This window comes from Pinus tabuliformis, chromosome 7 (genome assembly GCF_031772625.1).
Source record: "Pinus tabuliformis cultivar Carrire ecotype Pingquan chromosome 7, CPIR1, whole genome shotgun sequence".
Lineage (NCBI taxonomy): Eukaryota > Viridiplantae > Streptophyta > Pinopsida > Pinales > Pinaceae > Pinus > Pinus tabuliformis.
Genome location: NC_142293.1, coordinates 470,111,278 through 470,127,787, shown reverse-complemented (window position 1 = coordinate 470,127,787; position 16,510 = coordinate 470,111,278). Strand labels below are relative to the sequence as shown.

Genomic DNA, 16,510 nt, shown 5'->3' with positions numbered 1-16,510 from the left:
GCCTGTGCTGGTGGAAATGGCAGTGGAGTCGGATGTGCTCTAGAAGCTGAAGAACTAGAAGTAGGAACTACAGGAGGTAGACCACGTCCTCTACTGGGGGCAGTGGTAGCCCAGGTAGGCGGTGTCACCTCCTCCTCCTGTTCCTCCTCCTGATCCTCCTCCACCTGTTCCTCCTCCTGCTCCTCCTCCTCCTCCCCCTCCACTACATCCTGCACTAACCAATCATCAGTAGAATCCATGAGAGGCCTCTCGACCTCAACCCTCCATGCAGCAGTGGTGTCAATCCCATCCAATGAGATGGCATCCACATCAGGTGTCCTCTCAAGTTGCCTCACCCACAATCGAAGATTGTAGTAGACGTAGACCATGTCATTAAGTCGCTGGGACTCCAACCTGTACAAAGATCATGAAATAATAATTAATAATTAATATTATAAAAAAAATATTGTTTAATGAATTCAAAAATTTATTTGGAAATTTGCAATATTTTAAATGTTTAAGTGTTAACCTGTTGCGCTTCTTGTTGTGTATTTTTTCAAATACACTCCAGTTGCGCTCACATCCTGAGGAGCTGCATGTTTGGCTGAGGATGCGAATGGCAAGCTTTTGCAAAAGGGGTACCCTGCCACCATACATTTTCCACCATGCATCTACAACAAAATTACAAATAAAATTTTAAATAAACATAAGAAAAAAATGGAATTTGAAGAGACAATGAAATTTGAAACAAAGTTACAAACTAAAAAATACTTGGCATTTTAATCATCCTATCAGTGATAGCCATCTCAAAGCCAAATGTGCCACCTGCCATCTTATATGTCTCAATTTGTTTAGAGATCTCTATACGTTGTTCTGGAGATCGCACCATCTTCTGGACACATGATAAGAATCCATCCATGATCTCAGCATCAAAATCAAACCCACATGCATAAGAAAATGCAGGGTTCAGGAAAAGCCCAGCAGCATGAATGGGACGATGGAGTGTATTGTTCCATCGCTCATCAATCACTCCCCATAGAAGGAGTTGTTTCTGAAACCCATCATCTCCCTTATCATCATAGTAGGCCTGAATGGCTTCTTTGGCCCTGTCCATGGCTTCATACAAATAGTAGCCCATTGCGGGCTTCTCACCATCAACCAACCGAAGAACCTTTACCAAAGGTTCAGTAATGGCGCACACCTCCTGCACTCCCGCACAGAAGTCTTCCTGGTATGAAACTAGTCTGCATACGGCCTCTCCTTCTGGTTTGCGGCTCATTGACAAAGCACGCCACTCCTCTGAAAGAAACATTCTCTTCACATCCCACATAAAATTCAAGAGGGATTGAAGAGATATGAAACTCGTGGCAAACCGTGTAATGGCGGGGCACACCAACTCTTTGTTGTTGGTGAATCTTCTCGTCAAGCTAAGCACAAATGTATGATTATATATAAATTTTGTGATGCTTTTTGATGAGTCAACAATATCTTTGACAAAGGGAATTTTCCCTATGTCCTCTAACATCAAATCAATACAATGGGCAGCACAAGGTGTCCAAAATAAAGTAGGATGCCTGTCCATAAGCATTCTACTAGCAGCAACATAATTTGCAGCATTGTCCGTTATGACTTGGACAACATGTTGTTCACCCACCTCCAAAATAAACACATCCAGCAAATCACATAAAGTTCTTGCATCTTTGATTTGATGAGATGCATCAACAGATTTGATAAACATAATCCCCTTGGGACAACTAACCAAGAAGTTTATAAGGGTTCTCCCCTTTTGGTCAGTCCAACCATCTGACATAACAGTGCATCCTGTTTGTGCCCATGATGCCCTAAAATCCTCCAATCTTTGGGTGCAGTCACGCTTTTCATTTTGAAGAATCCGGCCTCTGAAATCATGATAAGAAGGGATTTTGTACCCCGGGCCAACACTGGCAATAGCATCAACAGTAGGTTGGAAAAATGGATTATTCCTTACAATGCTGAAAGGAATATCACTCCAGAGGATAAATTTTGCCATCAACCTGTCAGCTTGTTCTTTATCAGTTCTTTTTAGCATTGAACAGATAGATGGTTGTGAACCAGGTGTGGTTCGAAGAACAAAAAATGATGATGCAGCTACCGGATTGACCGATGTTGCAGTAGAACCAGTGCCACTTGGCCCACTTCCTTCAGCTGACCTTTTTAGTTGCCTTTTGAGTTCTTCTTTGGCCTCTCTAGTATGCTCTAATTCTTCCAATGCTCTCATGGCTCTTTGGATAAGTTCAGAATTTGTATTTGTACAGGGCCCCACATCATGTCCAGGGATTTGTGCAAGGTGAAACTTCAACCTGTACACCCCCTCGCGTATCTCCTTTCCACACAACTTGCAATTCAAGTTTTGTCTATCATTCGGAGCTTTAGGTTCACCATATTCCCAGAAAGGATCCAATTTCCTTGGCATGTTTGTTTTTGAACTTTGAATTTGCAAACCTATGGGAAAATAAGGATTAGGAAATAGGAATTTAGGATTACAATTTAGCATTTACAAAATTACAAGTTACAAATTTCCAGAATCCAAAGTTCCAAACCCAAGTTACCCAACCAAATGGCAAATGCCAAAAACAATGAAAAAACATAAACAATGTTTAAAAAAAATGAAAAAAAAAAAAAAAAATTGGTTCCCATAGTCATACCAAGTTACCCATCCCAAATCAATGAAAAAATACAAAAAATTCTTTAAAAACAATGAAAACAAAAGGAAAATGGTGCCCATATGAAGTTTCCCAACCAAAAACAATGAAAAACATAGAAAAACAATGTTTTTAAACAAAGAAAACAAAAAAAAATTAATCAACATACCGTTTCTATGGAGAAATCGGTGGTCTCCTCTTGAATTTGTCCTCTAAGCACTTAGATTTCGTCACAAAACCTCTTCAGCTGCTCTCCAACACCTCCTCCTCCTTCCACGCGCACCCACTGTCCAAATGACAAACAAAAAACCCAAAAACGCATTATAAATCGCGCTGCCTGGCAACCCCGCACTTTTTTTGGAAAAAATCGCGCTTTTTTCGAAAAAAAAAGCGTGCTTTTTTGAAAAACGCGCGCTTTTTCGAAAAAAATCGGCAAAAAAATAGCTGAATTTTTCGTGTAAAAATCGCGATTAAATCGGCGCGGGGAAAAAAGCGTGATTTTTTCATTAAATCGCGATTTAATCACGCTTTTCACAACACTGATTCAAACGTCCTCTAGACTAGGTTCAACCTCGTAGACCGCATGCGCTTATGAGGTCCAATTTTTGAATGAGCGGTCCTCTTCCTCTTCGAGACAGGGTTCTGCTGGCTAATTTCCAAAGTTGCAGAGTCTTGAGTCTGCTGGCCAATTTCCAAGGCTACAGAGTTTTGAACTACGGGGTCTTGACTAATTTCTAGAGGCGCTATGAGACCATCCCAAGTTAAGTTTTGTTGAACAAGATTATGACTAACAATTAGTCTGATCAAACCATGGTGACTGACTATAGTCTCAAGATGTCTAGCCCATCTTATTCTATCTGTTGTGTCATGCAATAATGAATTCAAGAAAAATGGTAAATTGACAGTGAGCTTCTGCTTTAAAACAGCTAGGAGTTTGAGTTGTCGTGGTTTTACCACATCCCGACGACCATCACAGGTGATGTACTTCTAGATGACACTTGCCAATTCGTGCCATGGTTCTCCCAGAGAGGATGGTTGAATGCCCTTGCCTTTTCGTGTTAATTCCTCGTCTGCGTCTCTGAAAATCTCCACCGCATCATGCAACATTATGTTCTTTTTAGGCCATACTGCTCCTATCGACAACCTGGAAACTTCAGCTATCATAGCCTCTGATACTGTTACTCTTATGCCTTTTACTATGGACTGTCCATTCTGTAAGTGCTGTAAAAACTCGATAGTGATTTCTTCGTTGGGGGCCTGAAGTCTAGTGAAATATGATATCCATCCTGCACACTCCAAAATTTCCCTGGCTCTGTCAGAAATCTCCAACACTAAGGGTTCTCGGCGAACTGATTTTCCACCCATAATGCTCGAATTCTTCCAATGTTCGTCTTACAATTTCAAGGATTAACACAACAGAAAAGAAACAGCAAAGAACAACAACTGCTTTGGTGAAATAGAACAACAAGTAGATGTAACAACTAAATTCCATGATATTAAGCGGAATTTCCATGAGAATTAATAATATTAATTCAAGGGCTAGCATACTGCCACATGTCATTTGATCATGGGATATTACAACAACATATCAAGTCGAATAAACAGAATAAATATAGCGCATGAAAAAGCAATGGAAATCCTTCCCCCTCCTTAAAAGAGAGGTCGCCTACGACCGAGTAGACAGGAAAAGTGTTGTTTTGACGGCAAGGCAAGGGAATGAACAGTATAGCAGTAAATGAAGCAGAGTACGCATATCAATGATAGGACGGCAGGGGGTATGGTTATAATGAGAGCAGAGTGTGTAACGATAGTTATGAATAAGAGATAGGATGCTTTGGGTTGATGATAAGTTATGCGAAAAAGAAAAGGACAACAATATGCCAAAAAGGTACTCTGCTGACGGTATTCTAGCCGAGAATGATACGATTGCTCAAAAGACATTATCTCATGCATAATGGTTCAAAACAGGGGAAAATTAAGGAAATAATTTCTCCGATAAAAAGAAAGAATAAGAAGAGGGTATTATAGTAGTAATTGACGATAAGATATAACTTCAATACCATAAGCAGAGCCTCTGCTGCCAGCAGGCGTCCATAGCCTCGGCAGGGTTGCTTTTTAACCCATATGAACCAGGATCCTCAATTTATAAATGGAGAGTTTCAATGATGTTCTACAGAAGAGATCAGTGTGCTGACGTGGTAACCAGATAACCACACTGCCATTCACTGGGATGTAACAAAAGTGATCAGGCCAGCTCGTAATGAGACCTTCTGTTCTAAGGATATTTTGACTATCCAATGGATCATAACCCTCGTGTGGTGGCCATAGTGGGAATGTCACTTTTCTATAGCCTTATGAACATGGTAGGCTGGCTCATAATGAGACCCCCTATCCTCCATCTGAAAACAAAATTTTGTTGTTATTACACATTTTTGTGATAAATAGAGGGAGGCTCAATACTCCTTAAGAGCAGGGATGGTGGAAGAAGTTGAACATGTCAAAAAAAAAGTATACCCATAGTCTTATTTGTTATAGACAGAGAAGATTATAACCAAGAAGGGTGGAACCAGCATGGTTTTTAAGATGATCAATTAGTATCATGTACAACAGAAAACGATACAGTAAAGTAGTATATAAATTATCGTGTCCCTTTTCTTGAAAAGAATCTATCATTAGGAAGTTGTCATGTTAAAGATCATAACGTTAATGGTATTAACTCCTTTCAATAGAATCTATAAATTCTTTGTCCTCATAAAAGTAGTGTACTTCATGCCATGTAAAAAAACAAAATGAAAAACAAAAGAAAAAAATGGGGCTGAGATAAACGAAGAGCAATCACACAAAAGAAAAATTTTGCTGTTTAATTAAATTGGACTGTGGTTGTTCAAAAGTTTGAACAATAGTTGTTCAATTAAATGAACAGCAAAATGACACAAAAGAAAAAGATGTTGTTCAATAGATTGAACAACAATTGTTCAATTAAACGAACAGCAGTTGTTCAATTAAACAAACAACAGCTGTTCAATAGTTTGAACAACAAAACAATCGAAAAGAAAGAAAGTGTTATTCAATAGATTGAACAGCAGTTGTTCAATTAAATGAACAACAAAGTTAATGAAAAAAAGTGTTGTTCAATAGATTGAACAGCAAAATGACGGAAATAAAGCAAGTAATGTTCAATAGATTGAACGGTAGCTGTTCAATAAATTGAACGGCAGCTGTTCAATAAATTGAACAGCAACACAACGCAGGGAAAGAAAGTGTTGTTCAATAGATTGAACAACAGTTGTTCAATAATTTGAACATCAGAACGATAAAAAGCAAGCAAGTGTTGTTCAATAGATTGAACAGCAGTTGTTCAATAAATTGAATAGCAGTTGCTCAATAAATTGAACAACAAACCAATGCAAAAGAAAAGAAAGCAAAACAATAAAAAGCAAGCAAGTGTTGTTCAATAGATTGAACAACAGCTATTCAATAAATTGAACAGCAAAACAACGCAAAAGAAAAGAAAGTGTTGTTCAATAGATTGAACAACAAAACGACAAAAAGCAAGAAAGTGTTGTTCAATAAATTGAACAACAAAACAAGCAGAGAGAAAGAAAAAGGGAAAGAAATCAAATCAACAATCATATTTACATATTTTACAAAGAAGAAATAAAATTTATCAAGATGGAGCTGCCGAAGGATTTCCTTCTGCAGCTAAAACTTGCATGGTGGGGTCCTCACGTATCTGCTGATAGAAAGATTCTTTGGTAAGTGGCTTCTGGTAGAGGCACACCCAATGCCCATTTGCTTTAAAAGAAGAACCAGACCCATCAATGGTGGCCAACATAAGAGTACCATTGTCGTGTACTTGCTTTATTTCATAGGGGCCTAACCATCTAGTCTACAGTTTGCCAAGGAAGTCTTGAAACCTAGAATCGTAAAGAAGTGCCCAGTCACCCTCATGAAATGTCTTTTTCTTAATCATGGCATCCTGTGATTTGGATCTTTGCTGTTGAATAAGTGTCGTACGTTGTAGAGCCAATAGTTGAATCTCATCTAATTCGTTCATCTGCTGTAACCTATGAAACCGGATTCGTCCAAACCCCTGGACGAATCCCGAATCGGACGAATCGGACACGATTCTGTCCTGACACGTGTCATGTTTCAATGACTCGTCGTGTCATATTCGGGTACGTCGTGTCCTGAGCGTGTGCAAAAAATGAAGAACGTGTCACGATTTTGGAATCGAATCCTGGTTTCGGATTCGTTTTTCGGGCTGCTGGTAGGTTTAAATTCGCTGTTTTCATTCCCATTTGACCGCATTTGCAACTGTAACATCGATTTGGAGCGATTTGCAAACCGTAACAGCGATTTGGAGCGATTTGGAGCGGCGGACCGCATTGCAATTTGCAGGTTTAAGGTTAGTTTGCTGAGCTGTTAAAACTTAATAGATGTAATGTCAAATGACTTGTAAATTGTAATACGAACTGTATCACGCGGCACGCCTTATCAGTGATCACCGAACCCTTATCACGCCTGCCACTGTAATAACCCATCTTGAAAGGTATACGCTACAGCCTACTGTGTTTTATTCATTCATTATGCGTGACCAAAGTGATAACATTATGATTAGAGAAAGCCTGAAAGGTATACGCCACTGTGTTTTATAATAAAGAATGAGTTCGTTGTACATTTCTGGGCAGTGAGAACGTATCATAGAGATCCTCTTTATCATGAAGATACCAAGACTGTGACTAAATATGTTGAGATAGTGATCACCAAATATGTGACTGCGTCTAGAATGTTTACTGAGATACATGTATGCCGAGGCTGCTAGGAGGCAGGTCCGAGTCCTTTTCCATTGTGATATCCACTGAGAATTTACCAAGATCACCCGAGCTTGATGACTGGAATACTTAAACGAAATCTCAGAGATTTGCGAGGTACAGTGACTGTAATTACCCATGAAATCGTAGAGGCATCCGAGCTCTGTTCTGCCTTCCTGTACTGTGGATTTCAAACCTTATACCCATCCGAATGTTTTAGAGAAATGCGAGTTCTGTGTGGAGGCCGAAATGTTATCTCTGTGGTGCCCATCCGAAACATAGAGATACTTGTCCAAAGCTCTGCACGGTGGCATAGTTTAGCCTCCATAATGTGATTGAAATGCTAAACGGAGTAAGTGTGGGGTCATCCTCTGCGTATTATTGAATTCTGGGCCGGGTTTCTCCACATTGGCATGAGTTGGAAAGAGCTGAAGTCTTCCTCTTAGTGGCTGTGCGTATAGCTGATAAAGATAGCCCATTGTGCAGAGGCCTAGAGTACTCAGAAGTGCCACAAATTCAACATATTTAGGGCAGTGTAAGTATCACTGTGGGTACCTGGCAGTGGCACATATCTGAGACAGTGAGACCTATGCGTTGACTACAAAAATACTTAGACCTTAGTTATGATGAAGATCTATGTTTGAAATCAATAAATTTGTATCATTAATTAAAATTTGTGTAAGAAATATGCTAATAACTAATTTTTAAGATATATATATATATATATATATATATATATATATATATATATATATTTTAATAAAATAATATATAACGTGTCCTAACGTGTCTTGTTCCGGGGGTCAGCGTGTCCCGAATCCGACACCACGAATCCCGAATCCTACGTGTCCCAAATCCCCGTGTCAGGTGACTTAGGCTGTAACCTATTAACCTGGGCTTCTGTTAAATCCAATCCTATTTCCTGGGTTGTATTTAGTGTTTGTACTCAAATTCTATGGGAAAAATGGGTTCCTTACCAAATACCAGTTGTTATGGTGAGTATCCAGTAGTGTTTCTCCAAGTTGTGTGATATGCCCATAAGGTCTCTGGCACTCGAGCAGTCCAGTCTCGTCGATGTGATGAGATAGTCTTTGTTAGAATAGCTTCGATAACTTTGTTGGTGCTCTCCACCTGCCCGTTCGCCTGTGGGTGATACGAAGAGGTAATTTTGTGTGTGATGTGATGATTTTTCAGTGTAGCAGCAATCTTGTGACCCACAAATTGTGGCCCCCCATCAGTAATTACTTCTCTGGGTAAGCCATATTGCACAAAAATTTTGAAAAGAAAATTAATAACAATTTCCTCTGTTGCTCTTGGTAACGTTACTACTTCCACCCACTTAGTTACGTAATCCGTTGCAACCAATATATACTTTTTCTGGTTGGATGGTGGTTTGAATGACCCAACGAAATTTAATGCCCAACGCTCAAAGGGTTCTATTACTAGCTATCGATGGAGGGGAATCTCATCAAATTGGCCAGGGCGACCCATCCTTTGGCAACTATCGCATGCCTGGACAAATTTCTTAGCATCTTTAAAAATAGTGGGCCAATAGTAGCCCATCTGTAGAATTTTATGTCCAGTTATGCAGTCTGCAAAGTGTCCACCGCAAGGTCCATCATGGTAGGCTTTTAAAATATCATAAATTTCGTCCTCCGTGATGCACCTGCAGATGTGCATATCAGCTCTCGTGTGGAAAAGGTATCCTCCGATCCAGGAGAAACGAGCGCTACGCTGCACAATCAATTTCCTTTCTCTAGATGTCAGATGTTTGGGCAATTTTCTCGCTGCTAAGTAATTCGCTACGTCTGCATACCATGACGTTTTTACGGCCACAACAAACAAATGTTCATCCGGGAATTGATCTTCTACCACTGTTGTATCGTCTTTTCTTGGCACTCGGGAGAGGAAGTCTGCCACGAGGTTCTCCTTCCCTGGTCGATCCTTTATAGTTATGTCTAATTCCTGCAAAAGTAGTAACCAGCGAGTCACTCTTCCATTTGTAATGGGTTTATTGGCCAAATATTTGATAGCAGAGTGATCAATATACAGAACTACAGGGTATCCAGTTATATAGTGTCTAAATTTGTTGATAGCATAAATAACAGCTAGAAACCCTTTTTTATGAGAAAAAGTTTTTCAGCGTAAATCACATGAAAATACATTTGTCGACACGTTTCGAACCAACCTGTGTGGTTTATCGTCAGGACAAGTTGAAGAGTTAGATCATGGCTACATATTAAATAGGGAGAGCAGATCTTCCAACGGCTAGGTTTGACTAAAGAAACGGCTATATTAGGTCAGACTGGACAAACGGCTATAATTGACCAAGAAATGGCTAGATTTGACTATTCAAATTGTTAAACTATATTAATATGTTAAAACACATGATAAATATTACCTAATATAGCCGTTTCTTTAGTCAAACCTAGCCGTTGGAAGATCTGCTCTCCCTATTTAATATGTAGCCATGCTCTGACTCTTCAACTTGTCCTGACGATGAACCACATTGGTTGGTTCGAAACACGTCGACAAATGTATTTTCATGTGATTTATGCCGAAAAACTTTTTCTCATAAAAAAGGGGAAATCAAAAGGCTAGGAAGAGGGGCCCACATGGGGAGGAAGGCTCACGGAATTATAAATAGGAGGAGCTCATCTACTCAAGGGGTCTTTTGTCTATCAAACTCATTTTGTTTCTCGAGCTACTTAGCTGGGTTACTAGCCATTTAGCACCGCGTTTTCCAAGTGGGAAACTTAACCTTTCTTCAGGGGACTTCGAGTGCCACCCTAGGAAGGCAAGTCGTACTACCACGGAGGAGAGCTGGAGGAATTTCAAAGCACATCTTTCAGTCTTTGGCTCAGTTAGTGCAAGTTTTGGAGGACGCGGGAAGCAAGCACGCAGGGATTGTTTCGAGGATATTCCAGGCAGCATTTGCCTGGAGAATTTTGGTATTGGAGTTTCAGAGTAGGAGATTGTTGCTAGTGGGCAGTTCGATTTGCAACTTCCTGGGCTTGCGTAGAGAGCTTTCACTAGGCACACGTGGGAGCTTGGGGGATGAGTTAGAGAGCTGGAGATTGTCGGGAGAAGTAAGGGAAACCTTGGAGGGGAGCATCTCAGCCTTTGGGAGTGATTTGGAGGGATTTTCCAACGAGCTATAGGCAGGTTGTATTTCCCAACACTTGGAGGAGGACGTGGTATTTGGAGGCCGAATTTCAGGGGTCAAAACTAGGCCAAACCCTTTCTAGGTTTTGGTGGGTTTTGGTTGAGGAGCTTGAGGCTAATTTTGCAGAATTTTCTGAGCACCGGAGGTGGGGTTTCTAGCAGTTCCTTTCCAGCAGACAGTGTAGATTTCTGGGTAGCACAGAGCATCTTTGGAGCAACAGTTGTGTAGCATTTGGGTTGTTGTTTGATCACCTGGGTTTTGTCATGCTTGCCATTTAGGCAAGCCCAGGTGCACTTCTTCCACACTATTGTACTTGCTCCAAGAGAATTAATAAAATGGCTCAACTGGTTCTTACTTATGGTGTTTATATGGGTGTTTGCTGATTGTTTCAATTTTCTGGTGTTGAATTTGTTTTTGCTTTGCATATCACTGTTTTTCCTAGTTAGGAACATTACAAGGGGCTCATTCGGCTAATTTGAACTTGTAAAGGTTCATATAAATAAAGGAGAGTCTCATTTGAATTTCATCATCACATGGATTTCTATCTCCTCTTGAGAAACTTGGACCTGCAATTTTGGACGAATTTTGGATGTTTGGGATGCACTTTGACATTTGGAAATTTCACTATCTTTTCTTGGAGGTTCTTTTTGCAATGTTGATGGATGGATATATTATCATTGTCTTGTAAGTACATTTTGATGCTATATTTTACATTGATTAATGTCTAATGTATGGAATGTCATTTCATGATTTTTAATGTGCCCTAGCTAATGTGAAATTGTGAGAACATTAAAAATTTTGGAAGTATTGCATGCATTACTCATGGACAATGATGAATGAATGTTCCTAGGGGTTAGTCTTGCATATTGCAACCTTGAAACTCCATCAAATATTGACAATGAAGTATAAAATTCTTTTGTAGCTGTGAAGCTGCCTCCTCTAGGGTTAGCGAAGCTGCATTAGGTCTCCTTGAAGAGCGAAATCATCAAATCTAAGTAATTCTTGACTCCATTTTTCCCAATAGGCAAGCACTGGTCTAGAAATCCTTGGTGATCACCTTCTCATTGACAAATCTCTTTTTCTTCACCTTCTTCTCTCTCTTTTTCCTTGTCCCTCAAGGCTAAGGGAGCCTCTCTAGGGCTTGGTGCAAAATTTTAGGGAGAATTTTTTTTGGATTCTATCTTGACAGGGCTCTTCCTTAGTGTCTCCTTTAGGTATCCTCAATTTTTGAATGAATTTCGACAATGGAATTCCATTTTATTTGATGCCCTAGTTATCATACCAAGTGGGAACCGTTGAAGCTACCCTTCAACTTATGGATTTCTTTAAGGTTTGAAGTTTGAACCTTAGTAGCATATCATTCGAAACCTTTCTCTTGACTATCTTGACCTTGGATGAACTCTTGTCTCGTCGAATATCTCAACCCTAGGTCTCGTTTAGTAATTTACTTCAAGGTGTTTTTCATGGAAAGCCATCCTAGCTTCTCCTAAAGCTCACACCTTAATTGAGCCTTTCCATTAAATGAACCATCCTTGCCTCACTTTGAACCCTAGTATTGACATATTAATCACAAGTGATGGAGATTGGGACTCCTCTTGTCAATGAAAATACGAGAAGAGAAGGGGACATAGGCTGTGGTGATAGTGGGCCTTTGTCCCAAATTGTTGTTGTTCCCTCTAGCTCCAGCCTATTTATTAAGCCTGCTAGTTTGTGCAGCAACAGTCCTCTTCACTCTCCAACCACAACTAGGTTTTCTTCTTCTACTGTAGCCTTTCTTGCTGCAATGATTCTCTGCCACTTCCCTTGAGAACTTTGATGGTTCTCTATACATCTCGCTGGCTATAGCTACGCCATCCACCTCTACTACCTACAATTGCCATCTTGCTTACTAAAATTAAATAAAATTAATGACCAGATAACTACCAGGGTTCCTACACTTGCTGAAATCTCAATATCTCATCTAGCTCTACACTTGGATGAGGTTTCTTTCTCTCTTTCCAACTCTATTCCTTGTTGGAATTATTCTCTGTGTTGTTCTAGCCCTTTTGTGTCCTTACCTCCTCCTTTTATTTGTGTCCTTCCTCTATTTGAGCAGTCCTTCTGCGCTTTGACTCATTTCTTTCTGCCGTCTCTTGTTGAGTTCTTCCTTCTCAGCGGTCTCTTCTTGCATTTTTTTATTTTTTTTGCTCAGGTTCCTAAATCTTCCTTGGGTTTCTCTATGCTTCTCCTCTTTCTTCCACAAACAACCTTCTTCAACTTTTGTGTTTCTTCTCAAACAATCTTTCTAAGGCTTTTGCTCCACAATTTTTCTACTCTTTCTTTGTGTTTACTATTCCCAAAGAGCTTCAGCGCTCTGATACTACTTTAACGTAGCGATGCCCCTCGTGGTCTATATATCTATAAAACAAATCGCCTCTAACCAGGTGGGCTAGTTTATGACTCTGATACCTTGACTCCTATACTAATGCGCACAATAAGTAATGCTCTCACCTCCTCTAGAGCGTCATCCCTAGCACCTTCAGTGAGCTCTCAATACACTTCTTAAATCTTGATTTTTTCCTCTTCTATGATACTAGATTTGGGTTCAATTCTTGATCCCATGTCGATAGCGTTCTCATCTAGCCTCTCAAAAGAGTGCTCCACACTTTGAATTCCTCTGGACCTCGAAGAGATTTTGTGGCTTTTATGCTCATGTTCTCTCGGCTTAACTTAAGGTGCAAAAACTTGAATCCTCCTTGTCTAGTTTTTTTTTTTCTAATGGCCACAGTCTTTCTTGATCATCCTATGCAAGCCCAAATCCACTTTCATTGGCTCAAATGACCTTGTGAATGATGGCAAGCACCCACTCTCGAAACGATGACCATCATCCACTGGTGTAGTTAATGCCTACGCAAATTTGAAGTTCGAAGGAGGATCGACGACAAAAAGGCAAAAATCCATTGATGTTGGGGGGTTGGGTCTCGCTTCACACTCTAACTTGTCCGCGAGCTCTAAATCTACCTTGTCGCGAATTATATTTGGCTTTGGTCGAGGGTTGGGCCTACTAGGGGCTCAAACGCGCTCAGGTCTCGAATTTCTTTCTTTTTTCTCCACGTCGAGCCCACTCCTTAACTCGGGTTTCGAGAAATATTTTCATGTTTTTATTTGATTCTTTTGTCTTGGTCAAATGCTAAACTCTCAACCTGGTTTTGATCACACTCTCCTGGGCTTGTTTACTCACCTAAGTATTGGTCGCATACCAGGAATCTTGAACTCGACTATTGCTACCTTGCGAGGGTAAATCGCCTCTCACACAGAGCTATCCCTCTTCCTCTAGAATTCTTCCCTAGCTCCGAGTCTTTCCTTTGCTCCTTCTTACAAGCATTAACGCACACATCCAAACACAAAATAAGAGCAATCGATTGAGAAATAGGCAGTTTTGCTCATTCACGAGGGTACACCATTCTCAGTAAACACAGACCATACACAGCGAATACACAGTGCACTGCACACCAAGACTCAAATTAACTTCGACTTCTATTTTAGAATATCAAAATATACACATAGGAATATGGCCATATTTGCACTAGATTTTAGAGGCCTTGTTTGCACCCAGAGTTTCACTTCAGACACTTGCTAGTTCTTTTGCAGCTGCCTCGTTAACTTGCGTACTAATCAGACCACACCTAACCTTCTATTCTATCTATCCATTGTTTCTATAATTTCCCATAGGTTGGGAAATATCCTAACAAAACAAAGCTAGTTGGACATCTATCCAAAGCTACCTAACACCTCATCTAGACACATGTTCTATTTACAAAAGGCTCTCTTCGACACAAAACCAACACATCAAGATCAAACAACCTTACCTAGATTCTAGAGGAATTTGGACACAAAAAAACCCACTAATTTTATATTACACAAATTACAAATGGAGCGCAATATCTGTAATATTCCTAATGGAAAAATTTACAGTGATAACAAAAACATGTAAGACAATTCAAAATAAAAAATAAAAAAATTAGTGTACACCAATAAACCAAAAATGTTCCCAAACATGCCAAAAATTGGCAATTTTATTATATATAACTGTTGAAGTACAATGTGAAATAGAAAGAGTGCACCTGAGGTTGCACAAGGCGAGATACAAGCCTCAAGTGGTCAATATATAAATGCCCAACTGCTGCAAGAGTTTACTATCAGAAATCTAAGCTGGCCCAATAATTCTACATTGTTGGCTGTGTTGAGACCCTGATTTGACCCCTCAAATCTGCCCAGAAAATTCTACAAAATTATATTTGAGGTCCTTTCCAAAAACCCAGAATAACCCAGAAAGAGTTTCCTCTAGTTTTGATGATTCAAAATTGACCCCAAATTCCTAGCACTTCTCCACTATCAGTGAATTTCGATCTACATGAAATTTTGTCTTCACAGCCCTCCAAAATGATGGAAAATCTCCCTTATTTCCCTTCTAACTCCCACACAACACCCCAACTCCAAATTCCATTGAACAAGGCCACCCCCAAGAACTCCCTCTCAATGACTGCGCAGGCTCAGCAAGGGAATTTCATACAAGAGTGTTGGACTCCCTTCTACTCTGCAATTTCCTCTTCTCCTCCAGCAATTTCTGCAACTAATTTCCAGCAAGTAGTGTAGCTTCTAATTCCCCAAAGGATAGCGTGGCTATGGTTCTGCGTCACAGCTTAGCTCAGAAAATTCGTGGCACCTATGCTATGCCTCTCCCTGCCTCCACAAGACAATGGTGATACCTTCCTAGGGCGGCACTCGTAGTCCACCAAAGAAAAGGGTGAGCTTCCTCCTTGGGAAACTCTAGTGCTAAACAACACTTGTGACTCAGCTGAACAACTTGAGCAACAACAAAGTTTGTCAAATGATCAAAAGCTTGAAATGATGTTGCTCTTCTCTTACTTATACTTGTTGGTCCTTTGCCTCATGTGGGTCCCTCCAACAATTTCGACCTCCTCTAAGAAATTCGAACTCCTTTACCAAGTGGTGCGTATTTGGTGAGAGAGTGGTCCCCAAATTCCACTAAGAAATTAAAATACTTCGGTCCACTTTTCCTAAGTGCCTCTTGTTGAGCCTCACAATTGCTTCTTTTTTACACCCTTTTTCACTCTATCTATTTCTTTTTGACCTTCATAATCACACATTGGGCATCAAATCACAGGAATTATGACATGGCAGGTATACAATTGTCTTGTATTTCATAAATTGATAATGTTCTTTATTATTTAGTTTAATGTTTACTTTAGCTATTGAATTGCAATGATTCTGTAGCTAATACACGATTCTGTAGCCAAGTCCATGGTTTGACAGGTTCCAAGGTGCCAGCTAGGAAGTGAAATATATGGGTAGGTGGCAATTGATGCACTCAACGATTTCCTCCTACTCTCATGAACCAGATCAATGGAAGCACATCCTGGTGATGCAGTCAAAGATGAAGTCAACCTTTGTAGTTGGCAACAGGCGAGCAAGAACGAGATTTATGCCTCATGATTTGCTTTGATAATAGCAAATCATGAGTGAATTATGTTACGATATCTTTTCAAGTTAATTATAGTTTCTATTGAAAGGGATTAGGTGTATAGATCTGAACAATTTATTGCTATGAGCTCTATAAATATGCCTCTCGGCAGAAATGAAAATGTTGTTAAGTAAGGACGCGACAGTGAGACTTAAACTCTGTTTTTAATGCTTTATTTATAAAAGAATCATTTTGTTTTCTCATGCGTGGTTAAGTGTTTGATCAATAGCGTGATTTCCTGCTTCTCGTGGAGGGCCCCCTCGAGCAGTAAGGATTTCTGTTTCGTTTTCAGTAGATATAAATTGTCTTTATATTCTCATAGCTTCCTGTTTGTTCGATTAAGTAA

At 39.9% G+C, this 16,510-nt stretch overlaps 1 long non-coding RNA gene across 1 annotated transcript in view; it reads left to right on the top strand.

Annotated features, from left to right (window-relative positions):
- LOC149247980 (uncharacterized) overlaps nucleotides 1-16,296 on the top strand; it is a 101,199-nt gene extending 84,903 nt beyond the window's left edge. Inside the window, exon 3 of the long non-coding RNA XR_016265694.1 lies at nucleotides 15,942-16,296. This is a non-coding gene — a long non-coding RNA (uncharacterized LOC149247980). The remainder of the gene's footprint in view (nucleotides 1-15,941) is intronic.
- The last annotated feature ends 214 nt before the right edge of the window (nucleotides 16,297-16,510 follow it).